The sequence below is a fragment of the Symsagittifera roscoffensis genome, chromosome 2 (genome assembly GCF_963678635.1).
Source record: "Symsagittifera roscoffensis chromosome 2, txSymRosc1.1, whole genome shotgun sequence".
In the NCBI taxonomy this organism is placed as follows: Eukaryota; Metazoa; Xenacoelomorpha; order Acoela; family Convolutidae; genus Symsagittifera; species Symsagittifera roscoffensis.
The window spans coordinates 23,922,801-23,941,122 of NC_087063.1; the positions used below are offsets into that span (position 1 = coordinate 23,922,801).

Genomic DNA, 18,322 nt, shown 5'->3' on the forward strand with positions numbered 1-18,322 from the left:
ATCATGATAAATTGGAGAACTTATTTGTGAAAAATGATTAAAGATTGCCATATAAAAAACCAAGCTGTATTAGGATTTATAGTCGCAAAAACTGAAAAAAAAGACTCGACAATTTTGACATAAGTTGAAGACAGAGTCCTTTAATTAAGTGGTAGGCATGATCTCACATAAAAATAGAAGAAGCAAAATCTTTGATTAGAGCAACTGGTTTCTTTAAAAAAATGCCAAATTGAATAACTTTAAAATTTCTAAAAAATCATAATGCACAAACAGTTTTGAAAAAAGAACTAAAACTCATAATAGATTATTCACTCATTCTTTTAACCCTTGCAAAAATGAGTTGTCTAAACTATGCCAATCACAAAAAATTTTAGACAGAAAATTTGCATCTATCGAGGACAATTTTGTTTCAATCGTCGGGTTGGGGACGCAAATTTTTGGTCTGCAAAGTCTAGAAGTAATGAAGTGTAAGCGAGGCAGATTGCAAATGCCCTTTTTTGAAAATCTATAAAATTTTGACAATTTTCAACAAAAATTACGTAGTAATTGATTCCACGATCAAATAACCAAATCACTTTTTTGCTCAAAATTGGTCCAAAAACTGCAAACTCACAAAACCCGCAACAAAATTGTCGGTTTTTTGCGTTTATGCAATTTTCCAAGTTGATTCAAGGCTTTAAACATCAGTCGTTATTTAATACAAAAAAAATGGCGTTTTCTTTGCTTTGACGCCAGAAAAACATGAGCTGCAAATTCATTCATTTTGAGGAGTAAAATCGAAAATACTTTGAAAATTGGTGCGAAAAATTTCAAAAAATACAGCTTGAAAAATTCCATTTGCTTAGCCAAGTCCACAATTTAACCAATAAAAAACAATTGTTGAAAAAACAAAAAAAACTACAATTTTGCGAAGTTTCACACATCGGTCGGGAGGCTTTTTTGATCGGCAAAGTGAAGAAGTTTTGAATTTCAATCAAAGCAGTTTGCAAAAATCGGTTTAACAAAAATTATTTTTTAATTGATACCATGAAAGCATGATTTAAAGAAATTCAACGCCATTGCGAAGCCAAACTGTATTTTGTGAAATTTAAGAAGATTACGCAAGGCCGAAATCAATTTTGTTGCGGAATCCGCAAATTTGTGAGGTTTTGTTAGATGCTTTGCTGTTTTGATTCCACGATCAAATAACTTATTTACTGTGTCGCTTGAACTTGACCCAAAAAGCGAGTTTACGGAATCCGCAAAAAAAATTGCGGAATTGTAAAATAAAAGAAATTTCGCTGAATCCGGATGAACTAGTTATTTCCGATGGTTACGAGATCCACGACAAAACTAAATTGCCAAAACATACATTGCAAGCATTTGAGCGCGGAATCCACAAAATTGTTAAAGTGTCCAGTACTTTTATTCTGTATTGTCCCCGACTATAATCTGTAGATGAATCACAAACACTGTTTTGGTACTCAAACACACTGAAAGGCAAAGAGGCAGGTACTTAATCAACTGACACCAAAGTGACAGACAGCTCAAAGGGCGACAAAAAACAAAACTCAAACAACTCAAACTAAAACTAACTGATGACTTTTAAAGTATATGTAAATGGAAATTCCCTCCGCTCAAATAGTTTTAAATCTAAAATTTTAAATCTAAATCTTAATTTTAAAGTTATACGAAACTAAAATGTCGCTCTGTCGTTTCTGGACCCTCGTTTTGCTCGCTCTCTGGCCTTCATACCGCATGGCAGTAGTATAAACTCAAATTCAGATCCCGAGTCGGACTTTGTGAACAGGCTTGTCGTTCGAGCTATCTGAGTCACATGCGTATGGTTCATCCTGGCGGTCGTTCACCCATCCCCAGAAGTCTCATGCTGCCAAGAGATGTCGTCGGGTTCGTTAAAATTCTCACATTTGACGTCGTCCCTAAGAATGACACCCACGCAGCCTCTCCCTGCAGCTTTACGTCCCCGTCATTGTGCGGTCGTAATGTCTGGTATTCTTACAGAAAGTGAACGTCGCGTTACTTGCCGGACATTTACCGACGTGTTTTGGGGTGAATCTATTCAATTAAAACATCTTCTACCCAGTTCGCGACGATCCGTTCCCCTGAAAGAACCCCTGCCGTCCCTCTTAAATGGTCGCTGATATCCCACGGATTGCACTCACCGGCTCCATCGTAAAATGCAATGACTTTGCCGGTACTGTAGCTCGGCCGCTACCCGTCAGTTTGTAGCTCTTGTTATTTTAATCCCCTCGCTTGTAATATAGTGCAATGCGGTAAACCTCGTCTGGTTTTCTGTTTGAACTGCTGAGCTCCGTTTGCGCGGCCTTGTCGGTCATTTTAACAATGAATACTTCACGCAGTTTTTTGCCGCTCCAGCGCTCCCAAGTCGCTTCGCGCCACCAACCCCCCGAGTTCCGAGTGAAAATGTTTGTCTCCCCTTCTCGCTGAAAAAAGCTGATATGTTTCGAAGGTTTCAATTCATTTTTTTAAATAAGTTCTCAAAAATTCGCATGGTCCAAATGAGGCTTCCAGTTATGCAATTCATTTTGTCGCCGTTCGCCCAGAAATAGATATATGTTTGAGGCTAACGTTTGTTCGACCTCCACCCTGCTTTTTTTTAAGTACTTCCGCAGGTAATGCCGCAAGCTCCGACGCCGACAGTCCTTTGTCAAAGCAAATTAAGGTAGGAATCTGTGTTTTGAGATCACTACCCAAGTGAATCAAGTTATCCAGTATTCCCACGGCATCTGTGCCTACGTGCGCTTACTGGACCAGTTAACCGTAACTCCCAAATATTTTTTTTTGGTTCCCGAGCTGTATCCTGCTGGCTGCGCCATGACGAAAACCGATTCTTTTTCATTTCCCCGCACCTCACATAAATCTCAATTTTCTGAGGTAACGAGGGATTTTACAAGATTAGATGTGACAACCAAATATGTTTTCATAGCTTAATTATTCCGCCTGCCAAATTTTGTCAGAGAATGAGAACAAAGAAATTATTGGAGAACACAGAAAAATTTTTGATCAATTTTTAAATCGTTTATTGTGGAAAGATTCCGGACCATCTCAATTCAGGTAAAAAGCAATGTTCACAAACAAGTCCAAGTTTAAATAAAAATGACATCTTTTTTTGTCTCATAAAAAATTCCCGAATTTTGGCAAGCTTTCTAAAAAATATAAGAAGCCCAAATATCGGGGCTTATTGTAGGTTGGTCAACTCGGGAAATTCTTTCCACAATCAAATCATATGACTTTGTGTTCGTCCTTATGTTTCGACCGACTCGACTTTATGTTTCGACTTTGAGTTCAACTCTCGACAATGGATTTTCGGTCGAACTCTGACATGTGTTCGACCCGCCTCGGTCGAAACATAAATGGCAAACCTCGACCCGGGATTGCGCCGTTTGCAGACAGATTTCCGCTAATCTTTTCATTTAGTCGTAGATGCCTTAGCTTCCTTCGCGCTAGTCGCGGCCTATTTTATTTTTGTCGCGTTACTCGATGATGTATCTCTCCAGCCTGTGAACCATGTAGCCCAATGCTCAATCTTTGTTGCGATAGTCCACGCATAAAACCCACGACCCCGATACGAGCTTATAAAATGACTGGCCTCCGATGGCATTCAGTCTGATTGGGGAGAATTTTTGCCTTCACGCGATTGTCGATGTTTTTCTCTCAGCTAAACTGCTTAAATCCTGATATCTCTCACCCTGATATAGCGTTACATTTTGATGAACACCTTGTATAGACTTTTAGGCAAAGAAAAGTAGATTTTATAAGAAATAGATTTGAAATAATCATTCAGCACTTTTTTTGCATTAAAATTTTTCTTCAAAACAAAAATTTTTGTGCAAAAAACATTGGAAGTTTCATTGTTTTCTTGTCCTTCAGTCGGTGAAGACAAATGCTGTCGATTATGCCTAACTCATTAATTTTCAACGCTTTTTTATAGTTCTTTGATTACACCCCGCACTAAAAACGACGCTAATTTGAAGAAAAAAATGTATAAAAAACCTTATAGCAGCTTTATAACGAATGTTAACGATCATTTTGAGAAATTGATGAACTGGCCAACTGGGTTTTTTTAAAGGCTGTGGTATGGCAATATATAAAATTCGGCGTTTTCATTCAGTATTTATCTCATTAGGCTAAAACTAAAACTAGTTTCAATTTCTCAGCAGAGCAAAGTAGAAACAGAAGAACAATTTTTAATCCAAAATCATGTAGAAACAAACAACGATAATCATTTTACTTCCAACTAGTTACAAACAATTGAATTCGAACCATTTAAATCAGTACATGGTAGTTTAGCAGCTAACAGTGATTCATAAAAAAGTGCATCTCGATCGTATCGAATGTATGCCAATCGCGTGATAGTGGACCAAGAATCATCTCCTTCTTTTCAAACCGCGTTAGAGTTCAGCTGTATAACTGAATCAATGTACATTGGTCTAGTAACATGGGTTAGAAGATAGGAAGGCAAAAGATCTATTAAGAACTGAGATCAACCGTATAAATTTGCAATGAATTCAAGCTCTCTTTCAGCTTCTGAAGTCACACACACAATCTAAAAGACAGTTAAAGTGATTGATGGATCCGAACATAAAATCGCCCAAGTGTGAGCCGTCGACTGCTACCAATCAAATAAACTCAGATCCTCAAAAAAAATTGATCAGTGCATCAAATTGTTTAAAAACTAATGAAAAATGTCAATTTTTAAGTTGAACCTAACAAACAATCAAAATCTTGAAGGCCAGTCACTGGCAATCAAAATTTTGATTGTTTCTTTGGTTGATTGAGCTGGTCAAATTGAAGTTTTGAGTTTTGAAAGTTTTAATTCTCATGGTTCTGCTTTTCCGCGTTTGAATAATCAATCAAGATTCCGAAACCTTGCGTAACACCACCCCAACTCTCTCTCTCCTGGCTCGTCTGTCTTAATCATTAGTTCCCTGGCCTTCTTTTGTTTTCCATCCGTTTGTTATTTTTTTTTGCATAGAACTTGTTCGTTATTGATTGAGCCTTTGCAAGCTTATAGCTCCACTGGCAGAAAAACTGGCTCTGCGCTTTTCTCAGGGTTAAAGTATGATTCCTCGATGATTTTTTTGTTGTTGTTTCAGGGGCCTGCTCCCATTTTCTCCGAAGTTAGTTTTTGTTACCCGCAGTATCTCGAAGCTTTCTAGCCATAAACAAAAAGTTTTTTGTAATCTGAGTGAAATATAATTATTTAACTTGAATGGCGAAGCTCAAAACCAGGTTTTATTGTGGCGCTTTTGCAATTCAACCGGTTGGTTTTCTTATATAAGAAAATTCTTTGGTTAATGTGTTTTCTAACAGGTATGCATCCTTTGCAATTTTTAATTTCAACAAAAACTTGGCAATCCAGGCTTGGTTTGTAGCAAAAAATCCTTGAACACCAGTCTTGGAATATTTGGCAAGGTTTTCTCCAAGCCTAGTTCCCACGACAGATAACTCAGGTCGGTTTTTTCTTGATCATTGCAGTTTTCTAAAAAAAAAAAACTCATTTTCTAGTTCAGTTGATGAATTAGATTCAATTTTTTCCTTTTTTTTCCACATTCTTAGATTGTAACATTTGGAGTTTTGTTTGCAATCGTTTGGTATATTTCGACCGCCTCTTCAATATTTTGCACCCGATAATGATCTGGCTGAAATTGGCTATAAGATTGTACGTCTCTTAAGCTTCGTCGGCTCTTTTCTAGATACTGGCAGGCTGCGTATATGCATCTCTCGCGTTCTTTCTAATTCAATGCTCGAAAGTGTAGTAGATTTTCACACTCGGGTTCTTTGGCGGGTAAACAAGAACCCTTCTGCTTGAAACATTCGCCTATCTTACGTCTCGACTTGTGTTTTGACTTTGAAAATAACGTACCCAACTTCGGTCGAGAAGGAAAGAAAACATCTAACATGGGCACTGCTCATTATAGAAACTTTTAAAATCCTTCTTGAAGTATTCTGAAATTTTTTCAGGAGACTCGAAACAAATGAACAAGTCGAGAGCCTGAGACCAGACCGAGTTTTTTTTACTCAAATTTTGCAAACTGTTTTAGTTTCCTTTCCTAGAAGAGCATCGAAATGTGTTGGCTGTGTGCAGCCTTTTTTCCCCGTTAACAAGGGACAACCTTGTGAAACGAGAAAAATAGTTCTGGTCAATTATCTTCAGTGCTTTAGGTCAATAGTTTTTACTCTGTAGGCTAAGATTGAACACTGGACCCAACTTATGATGCGTTCCACAGATATTGAAGTCCTCTCTGATAAGTTTGTGTTTGTGACCATGGCCAATGCCCATTTTGCCCGATCCACCTCGAACAACACTTACATTAAAGAAAAAATGGGATCAAACCGTACAATCCCCCCCCCCCCCGCCAAATCGGTTTAGGGGGGGGGGGGGTAGGAAATATAGATTTTTCATAAACTAACTTTGAGTATAGTCTATATTCGTTCAAAATTGAACCATTTTATTGAAGAAATTAATTGAATTAAAACATTAATTTGTGTTAATTAACAGCATACAAATGCAAACACAAGTAAAAACGAATTGGTGCGGTTCATCCAAAAAATGAAAAAGCTAAAAACTATACAATTATACTAGGTCGTTTCGTTAATCTCTTGGGATCAACGTATTCAAATATTTACCAGCTGTGCTTTGCAGAAGAATAAATTATTTGAAAGATTTCAAAAGACCAGAGTAGTATATGTTCATTCAGCGGGGGGGGGGGGGGGGGTGAAGACCCCCATGTATTAACATAGGCTATAGAGTATCCGGTCATCACCCGATGTATTAACATAGGGAATAGATTTCCCATGTATTAAAGTTATAGGTTTCAAAGTTTCAGATGGTAAGATGGTAAGTTTCGAAAAAAAAAATTCGCAAAAAAAAATATTGGCGCCCGATTTTGCCGATGTTTAAAATTCTAAACGTTTTCTTAATTAAAAAAACAATAAAATGTTAACCCAAATGCAGCGTTTAAAAAGAAATGCTGAAAAAAGTTATAAACAGAGAAAATGTATTAATTTACAGCATCGTATACAATTTCACTGCATGAACTCCTACAAGTTTAGAGATTTAGTATGTATTCCATCACATTCAACTTCCCGTTTAGGGTAAAAAAAAACAGCCCAGTCCTATTTTACTTTGCTATTAAGTGGCAACTGAATGATTAATTGTTTTAAATCCTCTGATAGTTGACTTCAAGTTCACTGCCTCATCCAGTACTTGACGATACTTTGCCATTGGATCATCTCCAGAGTCTTCTAATGCACGTTTGTTCAGTCCTTTATTGCTAAACTTATACTTTTGACTTTCACTATCGTAACAGCAACAAATTTTACTACACAGGCACAAGTACGTGGAAACAAGTACTTGGGAAAAAGTTGTTTTTTGCATCTGCTCCAAAATTGTCTCCCATCTGCTCGCTTGCTGGGAAGGATACATACATAAACAAGTATTTTTCTGCCAAAGCCAAATAGAGAAAATCTGTATCCATTTCAAGTTCTTGAAATATGTTATCATCGCAAAGTTTATCGTAAAAGTTATAATGCAGCTCCAACATTCTCAACTGGGCATACCGTAGTGTAAAGAATCCTAGTATAACCTGAGGGAATATAAATAAGACGAAATAATTGTTTAACAGACTTTTAAAAAAAACGTTCTGTGATATACTCGATTAAGATCCCATTCTCTAAACCAAAACTTCTTTTTTAGTCGAAACTTACCACTTACCAATGAAATTTACCATTCAAAAAAAAACTTTTTTTTTATTTTGTAAGATAAAAATGTTTTTTTTTTCAAGATAAAAATGTATTCGCACGTAAAACTTGAAAAAATTTCAAAAAATGTTCCGAAACTTACCATACCGAAGTTTTGTAAAAAAAAAACCCTTACATATCTCAAATCGTAGGAGTTAGCTAAGAAACGCATGTATTGGCAAACTCGAGCTCCAAAAAGTTCGGGCGCCAAAAAATTTTTCAAAGTTTTTCTCGAAACTTACCATCCTACCATCTCAAACTATGAAACCTATGACCTTAACACATGGGAAATCTATTACCTATGTTACTACATATGGTGATGACCGGATATTTTATAGCCTATGTTAATTCATAGGGATCATCATCCCCCCGCTGAATGAATCCAGCATATACTACTGACCAGAAAACAAATAATTTGTAAAATAAAAAAGGTCTACATCTAAAATTCAAATCCTAATGAATTTAATTTCCAAATGACTCTCAATATTTAGGAGAAAACTTCAGACGTCAAACGAGCCTTACGTGTTACCGTCCGAAAAATTTTTAATTATACGTTTTCTGTAAAAGAATGAGGAGTTCGCTAACGGTAATAGCTGTTCACTGGGCAATTTGTTGAACACTTTAGGATTTCTTTACGCATTACTTTTATTTTCAAAATTGATACCGCGACAACTCCCAAGAAAAGACAACTTGAAAAATTTGAGGAAAGCGACAACTCGCAAGTTTTTGAAGCTAACTGGAATTTTTATATTCTCGATTTAAGGCCGCCGGTGGGCGCGCTACGCGAGCGTTGCCGCTTAAAGGCGATAACCGGCTTTAAATTTCGTATAAAGTTATGCCCTCTGCTGACAAGCTCGCAACACGTTGACGCGACTGCAGCGGTGAGTATATTGCGAGTTTTATTTTAATGCGAGTTTTAATCAGTTCTAAAAAACAATGTAGGTTGCATATTTGACATGCGATAACTGGTGACAAAAAAAAATTAAGCTAATGAGAGACAATAAAATCTGCGGTTTTTTATGACAGTTTTAAGCACGAATTTTTATGTTTTTGAAACAAATAATGGATTGAGAAACAAAATAGTTTTTCTTAAATAATAATCAGAGCTCGTTTTTCATGTAGAAAAATGAGTTAGGTCCTTGAGGTTAACTCATAGAGTAATTTCGGATAGGGTACACCGTCTGCTCGTCACGCTATCTTATTTTCGGCCGGATAGATTCGTGCAACTTCTTAGTCTAATACCGATCCTAATCTTACTCTTATATCTACTAGTCTCAGGGTGTTTAACTAGTCTCTGCTAGGCTCAATAGATCTAGAGTATACTGACTTATTGCAACTGCTGAAGTTCTCTTGGAGAGGTAACTAATTTCTAAGTTAAATTCAAATCTCTCTGGTGCTGAAATTACAAGTAATTTCAGCACTTACAAATAAGTGGGTTGTTAGTTGGATGGATTATGATTGGTTAATATTAAATATTTTACAGTAGTAAAATATCTAATTTATCCAATAATAAAATGTAGTTTAGATCAGGTTCCAAAAGGTTCCCCCTTTGGTACTTTTTTACATCGATTTCCCAAAAATTGCTCAAAGAGGCATTTTGGCTTTTCTTTATAGGGTTTTAACAGAGCTCGGAAAACCATTTTTTTCAAACTAAAAATTCGAAAAATGTTTTGAACACTTTTTGAAACATCCCCCTTCAAAAAAATCTTGTGCACGCCACTGAGTGAAAGTCCATTCCGAAAAAGTGCGCAAGGCAGCGAAAACAAATTTATAATTTGAAAAACTTTTGTTCTGAGAATTTGATAGGAAAACTATTCGAACACATGAAACGCTACTTAATTGGACATATTTGACACCAGTTGACATATTTTACCGCAGAATTTAGAAAAAAAAAATTTAAATTTTTTTTTGATTTCTTGTAGATATTTTATTATAATAAAATTTTATTGTCAATGACTCGCTAAATAAAGCTCCCAAAAGCAGTTTTTTTTCGTAGTCGCACTAAATTTAATTAATTAAAACTTTTAGCCAAAATATTCCGTCAATTTCTTCAAATGTTGAAACAAAAAGATCCTGATCGATTATAAGTTGTAAAGTCTTTGGATGTTTTTCTTGGCGTAAATTAGAATCTGAATCTTAATTTTCACTGTAGGAAACTCCTTGTTCCAAGCATTTTTTAATTGTCTTAAGTGGCATTATGGCTGAAATCGCAGAGTTACAATGCAAGATATCCCGAACAAATGCATTCATATTAGTTTAATTTAATTTTCCACCCTGGAAAAAAATCATTGTTCCAACTATTGCAATTGGGGAGGAAATTTTGTATTCGGGCTCAGGTGTGTTTTAGTTTTTTTCTTTTTATTTTCCACGCAAAATCAGTTACCACAAATAATCAAATAATCAAATAAATCTTTTATACTTTTTTCGAACGAAAATAAAAAAACTTCAAAAAGAGTTCCCAGCGTCGAGAAAAACCGGTTTGAAATTTTCGGTTTTTTTTCTTCGTCTTAATGCGTACGAATAAATAAGCTTGCAATAACTTAATTTTGTTAATGCGTACGAATAAATAAGCTTGCAATATCTTATTCTAATGGCTTGAAAGCGTACAGTAGCTTAAATTAAGCCGTAAAAATTTTGTTTAGCTCGAGAAGAATTGTTATTTTTAGTGTTTCAGCGCAATTTTGGAAACAAGAACTTCAAAATTTCAAAAATTGCACTAAGAAAAAGTCTTTTTCATTTTTTTTTTCATTTTTCAAGTAGTTTTTTTTACAAAAATGTTTTCCAATTTACGTATTTCACTGAAATAATAGAAAATGCCTAAGCTCCAATTTTTGTTAAGATGCTTTTATCTTGCCACGCCAAAAATCTAACCTAATTTGAAAAAAAAAGTGTGTTGTATTTTTTAAAGACGATGGTCGCAACATTCTGTGCAAGGTAGCCAGCTATCCTTGTTACATTAGACCCAGAAAACCCTCGAAAATCAGAACTTAGTGAAATTTTCAGCTCTTTCATCTTTTCCTCCACCACACATAAGCATCGATTTTATTGTGTATCGAAGGTAGAATACGAAGACCAAATATGTTAGTCATAAAATATGCGTCATAATTAGCCCGCCTGCCAATTTTATAACAATCAGACAAATTCACTAGAAAAATTAATTATAAAAGTTGGCAAATAGGGCAGGGGAGGAGGAAAAAGAGCCCAATGTTTTAAAGCAGTGGATTTCAGAAAATTGTTTTACCTCAAATTGTTCCTGTTTTTTCGTAAGTCATAGAATCATGTTCGACTGTATTTCATTACTAAAACATCAAACCGACTAGTATAAGAAGTTCCATTTAAAAGCTCATATAATAGCGTGGTCCCGCCTGATCACATATTGAAATGTATTTTAAGTACTACAAATGGATGAAAAGAAATGGAAATTTTTGTTAAAAAAACGTTTTTAATAGTTTTGCCGATAACATTTTCTATAAAATGAAACTATCATAAAACAAATTCAAAAATCAGAAATTGCCTTCAAAAAATTTTTGCCTAACTTCTGTAAAGGACCATTGCTAATATAACAGGACCACACTTCTAACTAAGTACCAAACACGTCCCTCCCAACCCACCAGACTTCAATTTGTCCATATACTTTAGCCCCCAAGAACAGAAAATCGCAGGATGCAGGTCTTCAAACTTTCACATACGAGGCTGAGATGAGAGGCTATAAATACGAAATACTTCTGAAATTTTTGACTAGCTTTGATTTTTGAAAAGCTAATTGCTTTTTACATACAACGACGTGGTTTCAAGGACTTTCACTCAATTGACATATGAACTTGACATAGGAGTTAGTTTTTTTCTTTAAAAAATGGGACTACTGATCTGCTCGGTCAATTTCTTCCTTTGTGACTAAGTTTTTGCAATTGGTCTGATCAAGCCATCCATATATGAAAAATTACCACAGCCAACTAACAGTTGGAAAAGAGTATTGAAAGCTAGGAAATCGAAAAAAAAAACTTGTTTTTTAGATAACCTTCAACTTTTGAACTTCGAAGAAAAAATTAGATGGCTCTAAAGCTCTTTGAATCTGTAGAACAACTTATATTGGACACATTTTCTTGCTAAAACTAACTCAATTTGAGAAAATTGAATCAATAGGTAAAACTTTGTTTCGCTGGGACATCTGATAATTAATTCCATTTTCGAAATTAGAAGTCGATCACGTTTTTTGTGATCTTTACAATTTTGCTGTTTGACTTGCTTTCCCTTTAACTATAGAAATGTACTGAACTTAAAAATAAATCACCAGTCAAACTGCCAAAAATTTAAGTTGAGCGTGAATAAATTTTAAGACTTTTTGCTGAAAAAAAAAAAAAAAAAATCAGCAACAACTATGTAAGAGTACTCAATAAGTTCATTGCTCTTTAAAAATGCCTAAATGTAAAGCAACATGGGTGCTGCGGTATTATACAGACAAAAAAAACAAACAAACATAAGTCTGCCGAAGATTTTTGACACACGAAATTTTTTTGACATAGGGACAATCGCCAAAACTTCTAGGAACTCAATTACGTGCCCAAACTCGGAATACACTAAAATGACTTTTAAATCAAGTAAAACTAAAAAGGCTTTTATGGCAAGCAATTTTGGTGGTGTGGCATTAAGCCGGCAACAAACCAAACAACCAGAAGTCTGCCAAAGATTTTTTTGACACACATACGTTTTTTAAGTTTTTTTTATGTAAAATGGTCGAAACATTCTGAGCTACTCGCACAGCAACCACTATTATGGTAGTCTAGCTAGCTAAAGGATCAGAACTACTTTCAAGGATAGTTTTTTCAGAGAAGTACGTTTTCGTAAGCAATACACAGGGATTTGAGTTTGTTGACCCAAAGTTGGCTTTGGGAAGCTGACGAGCATCTCTCGATCTTTAAACTGTGCAGACACGCAACAGACAACGTATGAAAAGATACTCATTTTGGCGTTAAAAAATACAGCTTTTGACTTCTGAGAAGTTTTAATGTCCTAGCTGGTAATGCCAGGTCATTGAGAAACGTTAAGCCCACTAACTGTTAAAAATAACTTTTTGTATCATCCGGGCTAGTCTTCGCGAATTTGAAAAAATCTTTTTTTAGTATCAATTCAACTATCACTGCGGAATAAATTGCAAAAAAGGACGAAATTTTCTAGAACAAAATTTCATGCACCATTAGAAAAACTTTTACAAAAAGCGTTCAAAATACAAAAAAGAAACCTATCCTTTCTGCGGGACCAAAACCGACAAAACTAAACACCGAAGTCTAAATTATTCTAAACTTTTCAGTTTCAACAAAAAATCAGATCCCGACTGGAATCGAACATCCGAGATCTGTTGTCTCAAGCATGGGTCTTACAACTGCTCCAAATGCACAGAACACTCTACGTACAATTTTCAGATTAAACGCACAATACAACTTCCTAAAGTTTTCCATAAACATGAAAAACATCAAAAAAATTAGCGAAAAAATCGCCGAAACTTCTTGGAACTCAAGTAGCAGCACAAAATTGGGATACACTAAAATGATTTTTAATTTAAGTAAAAACATAGCCAACTGACACTTGGAAAAGAGTATTGAACGCAAGAAAACTGAACAAAACCGACTCATTTTTTCAAAAATCTTCAACCCTTGAATTTCGATGAAAAACATAGTTGGCCATTAAGTTCTTTGAATTTCTAGAACATTTTATGATGGACACAATTTTTATTTCGCTGGGACATCTGATAGTCAATTTCCATTTTCGAAATTAGAAGTCAATATCACGTTTTTTGTGACTTTCACCATTTTGCTCTTTGATTTGCCTTCCTTTTATTAAAATAAAAGCACTGATTTTAAAAATAAATCTCTAGTCAAACTGTCAAAAATTTAAACTGAGCGTGATCAAATTTTAAGATTTTTCCAGAAAAAAAAACAAAACAAATCAGCAAGACATATATAAGAGTACTCACTACGTTCATTACTCTTAAAAATGTCTAAATGTTAGGCAACTTGGGTGCTGCGGCATTATGCTGGCAAAAAAAAAACAAGCAAAAATAAGTCTGCCAAAGATTTTTTGACACACGAATAATTTTTGACATACGGACAATCGCCGAAACATCTTGGAACTCAATTACGTGCCCATATTCGGAATACACTAAAATGACTTTTAATTCAAGTAAAATTAAAAAGCATTAATGTTAGGCATATTGGGTGCTGCGGCTTTGAGCCGGCAAAAAAAAACAGAAGTCTGCCGCACGGAAAATTTTTTGACACACGGATAATTTTTTGTTTACAATAAAACAGATCCGGACCGGATGCGAACCATCGACTTTGGTCTTCATAGGTTGGTGAGGTAGCTCTTCACCCTATGGGCAAATTAACGTCTGACTTTTGATTTCATATGAAAAAAGTAAAGTGATTCAAGTGACTTAGTTAAACTTGTTAACTAAAAAACACGTATAATCCGATTTGATAACGATTGCTAGTCGCGAGCGCAATTATATTCATCAAAAAATATTTGATAAAATCAGCATACCGGGGGGGGGGGGGGGTTTCACAAAAACTTTAGTGGACCTTTTTTAATATTGACTAAGTTGATTTTCTGAGCTCTCCGAAAACACTGAGCAGACCCCTTTTTGGCCAAACTTTATGCGCCGCAAGCAAAATACAGTCCAAAAAGGCGTTTTTTGGCACTTAGAGGTAAATGTTGCCCGCCCTCAAAATTGCGTTTTTTTTTCGGCGCGCTTCCCTTTCACCTTAAGAAAAATTTAGGGTCCGCCGCCAAAAATGGATTTCTCAAAATAGTACACAGGCGGAACCTTTTGTGTCGGCAGGGGGTGAAATTCCTGAGGGAAGAGCGTCCAAAGTAAAAAGAGCGTTTTACTTTTTTATCTATGAAATAAAACGATGGTGGTCTTCCCTTCTTACTACAGTGGTTGAGAACAGTTTTCAGAGCCATTTATTGAGAAACAGTTAGAAAAACCTAAAATAATTGACCAAATTCTTAGTTACATTTTGAAATACTAATTTTCCCCCGGTGAATGGTTGAACTAAAGAGACTGGTAAATATGTCTGATATGCCTGACACTGTTAAGAACTTGAGCAATAAACCGCTTATAGAAAAGGGAACAAACCATGGACTCCCTTATTTCTACGTTTAATTTGCAGTTTAATTCCAATAGTTTACAAGAAGTCATGAAAAACAAAAAGCTAGAAAATCGCAAAAAACTTTCTCCACCTTAAGAAAATTATATATCAGGTTGAAAGCCATTGATTTTCAAGAAAAATTTATAATTGCTCTCTTTTGAAAAAATTAACTCAATCTAAAAAAACTGTTGGATCAGTGAGCAGTTTTTTTATTTGGCCAGATTCTATCAGTAAATATACTTTCGAAACTTTAAATCCTTTTTAATTTTTATAAGTGGTCTAATTTTAAGCGACGAAAGCCAGCGAGCAGGCTTTTTTTAATTTAGGCCTATTACAAAAGCTTAATATTAATTTTACTCAAGTAAAATTAGTTTTTTTTTTAGATTTTTCAATGCCGTTTTACCAATCAAAAACTTCAAAATTGAAAAAAAAATTTGATGTTTTTGTTTTTCTAGTCATTTTTCTTCTAAAATTGTTGTCCTGTTTGTTATATTACTGACTGTCGAATATGCCTAAGTTATAGTTTTATGTCAGATCCTTTTTATCACACTACGCAGAAAAAGCCACTGCTTTGAAAAAAAAATTTTTTGGTAGATTTTTGAAGACTATGGTGTGAACCTTCTCTGTTACTTGCACTGTAATCAGCTATCCTTGTTAAATTTGAATTTTTTTCATGTCACCCTCAAAAAAACGACAAATACTGAATTTGCGATTCAGCACTGAATTGCTGTGATTATTGAACTTGAACTTTTGGTCATGAAAATTTTTAGGCTATTAAGTTTGGTCAGGTGAAGCTTGATTTTTAGCAAATAAAACTAATATCGACGCAGACTTTTAAAAAGTTTTTCTTAAAAAAAACTTTTTCGGTGAATGTTGAGCGCCAAAATCAGAATGAATGCAAAAATGATAAATGATTTCAGACATTTTTCACTGCCAATTTTCAAGTTTACAGACATGTGGCTATTCACTCAAACTCAGATTTTCAAACCAAATCTTGCACCACTTTTGAAAGCAGGCTGCATACTTTCTATCTATATTTTAAATCAAGATAATATTGCTCCTCCTAAAGCGTGGGGAGGATGGTATTTAGTTCTATGTGGGTCCTTTTTTGTTTCACAAGAAGCTGTGCAAACGAATCGCGCTTCACAATTCAGCTAGTTTGAAAAAAGATTGTAAATTTATGTATCTGATTGGTTATGTATCTGAAGTCATCAGAATTGAGCGATGAGCTATTGCGAAAATCATCTGTTCAAAATTAAACCAAATGACAGAAATATCTTCCACGTGTTCTCTTCATCATTTAGCTAGCTTATTTTCACTCAATTCAGTTTGCCACGAACTCGGTTATTTGGGGTATACGTTCAATTAAAACGACAAAATCTTCTGAAAAAAAATTCTATTCAAAAAGATTAAAATTCAGAAATAAAAAGTTATTTCCTTGTGTAGTTAACAAATCAATTTGTAAACTAATCCTTGTGTAGTTATACTAACATCAAACCGGGAATATAAATGAGCACGAAACTGAAAAGGTTAATGTAGTTATACTAATTTCATGTTTCACCAAAATTGTTTGTTTCAAATTAGTGTTACCACAAACTATCTAGCGACTATGAAGTTTCTGACACTAATTTTTAGTTGCAATGTTGTTTCATATAAATTCCAAAGCTTTGTTTGCTGCTACATCAAAAGAGAACCACCAAAAAATAATTCACTGAACAAGTCAAAGTTTAAACGAATCAAACGTGACTTCAGAGAAGTCGCAGATCATTAAAACTAAGACTGCACAAATAAATCATTAAATACAGTACTGCAATTTTCACATAGATGCGAACAAAAACATCAATACTAAACCAGCACATTATCGTCGAGTTGCTTTATAAACCATTTCCAACGATTTAATTGTATGTGGGTTTCATTGACCACTCGTGCGTGAACAGAAAATGTTTCACATCATCATCAACAAAAAATAATTGAACTATAACTCAACTAACTAATTTAAGGATGTTAGTAAGCATAACAGAGAAAATTGAAGAAAACAAAACAAAAACAAAGCAGGAATGATACTTTCTTGAAGCAACGAATTCAAGCTAATTTATGAAATAACTTAATCTATTAATAATATAACATAAATTTAGACACAACAAAATGCACATGAACATTTCGCACTTAAAACGATCGGCTAAAATAGGGTCACAGGTTGCTTCAGAGAAGCCAAGCACCTATTATGCGGCCGATCGTTGTAAAAGCAGAGCAGTCATGCTTCCAAACCAGTGTATGTGATCAGGGCCTCCGATATTTGTATTGCAATATATTTTGAACTTGCAATAAATAATTCCATTGCGAAACTTCCGCAATAAATAATTGTATTGTTTAACTGTTGCAATAAATAATCAATTATTGCAATTATTGGCCCAAAAATTGGCCCAATGAATTATTGCTGATCCCTGATATTTTCTACGTAAAAAATTGGTCTTGAAAAGTTTAAATTAGTTTCTCAACTGTATAAACGTTCCAGTACATTTTGTTTACAAATAAAAACAAAATCGATTCCAAATGCATCGGGGAGAGAGATGTTCGCAATGATCCCAACGTAAGTTTCGCTTTACTAAAAAGCCGTTCAACTATGTTTGAAGTAGGGGGTATCCATTTAACCGAATATCCATACATCTTTCCCAGTTTAGTCTTTTTGGCAGCTAAAACTGAATCAGCGTAGTTCTCGATCTCTGCAGCAACAGTGTCAGAATCTCCTCCTACTTTGAAAAATCGCACCAAATCAAGTTCTTCTGAATTGAGTATTGCTTCTTCGCCCATTAAAATTTTCACTAAGGTTTTTTCAAACCCGAACGAATGAACAATTTGTGCACCAGGAGAAAGATATTGCTCTAAATCAGGATACTGCGTGATAACGTCGTCAAACAAAACTCTAACGTCTAGAATATCTACTTGATCATTCTGCAACTTCTTGGTAACTGAATCTAGTTTTTCGAGGTCTTTTAGCACTGTTTCCAAAAATAAGTTTTCTTGCGCACTAGGGGCTAAAACAGCTAATTCGGGATCAGCCCAATCAATAAAAGGTCGTAAAGCAATATAACGTTTGATCCAGCGCATATAACAGCATCTCCAGATAAGGTTCCTTGACTGGTATCTGTAAGAATTTCTGCCCTCCAGTTAGGGTGTTGTTTCACAATATGAGACATAAGATTAGTAAATCCAGAATTTGGTTTGCGTTTTCGTTTGCACCCACATTTACATTGATACTCATCTACCCCAATTTTTGTAAAATAGAACTCAACAACTGGGTCTTTTGATGTTCGGGGTACCATAGTATTGTTTGTAACTTAAAACACAGCACAAGTTGTTGCACAACTATCTTTGTAAGCCACAAGAACTCAAGTGTATTTGCAATGCAA

The 18,322-nt window shown here is 34.9% G+C and overlaps 1 protein-coding gene across 1 annotated transcript in view; it reads right to left on the bottom strand.

Annotated features, from left to right (window-relative positions):
• LOC134839393 (cilia- and flagella-associated protein 144-like) overlaps positions 1-18,322 on the bottom strand; it is a 249,657-nt gene that overhangs the window by 145,641 nt on the left and 85,694 nt on the right. The window lies entirely within an intron of this gene.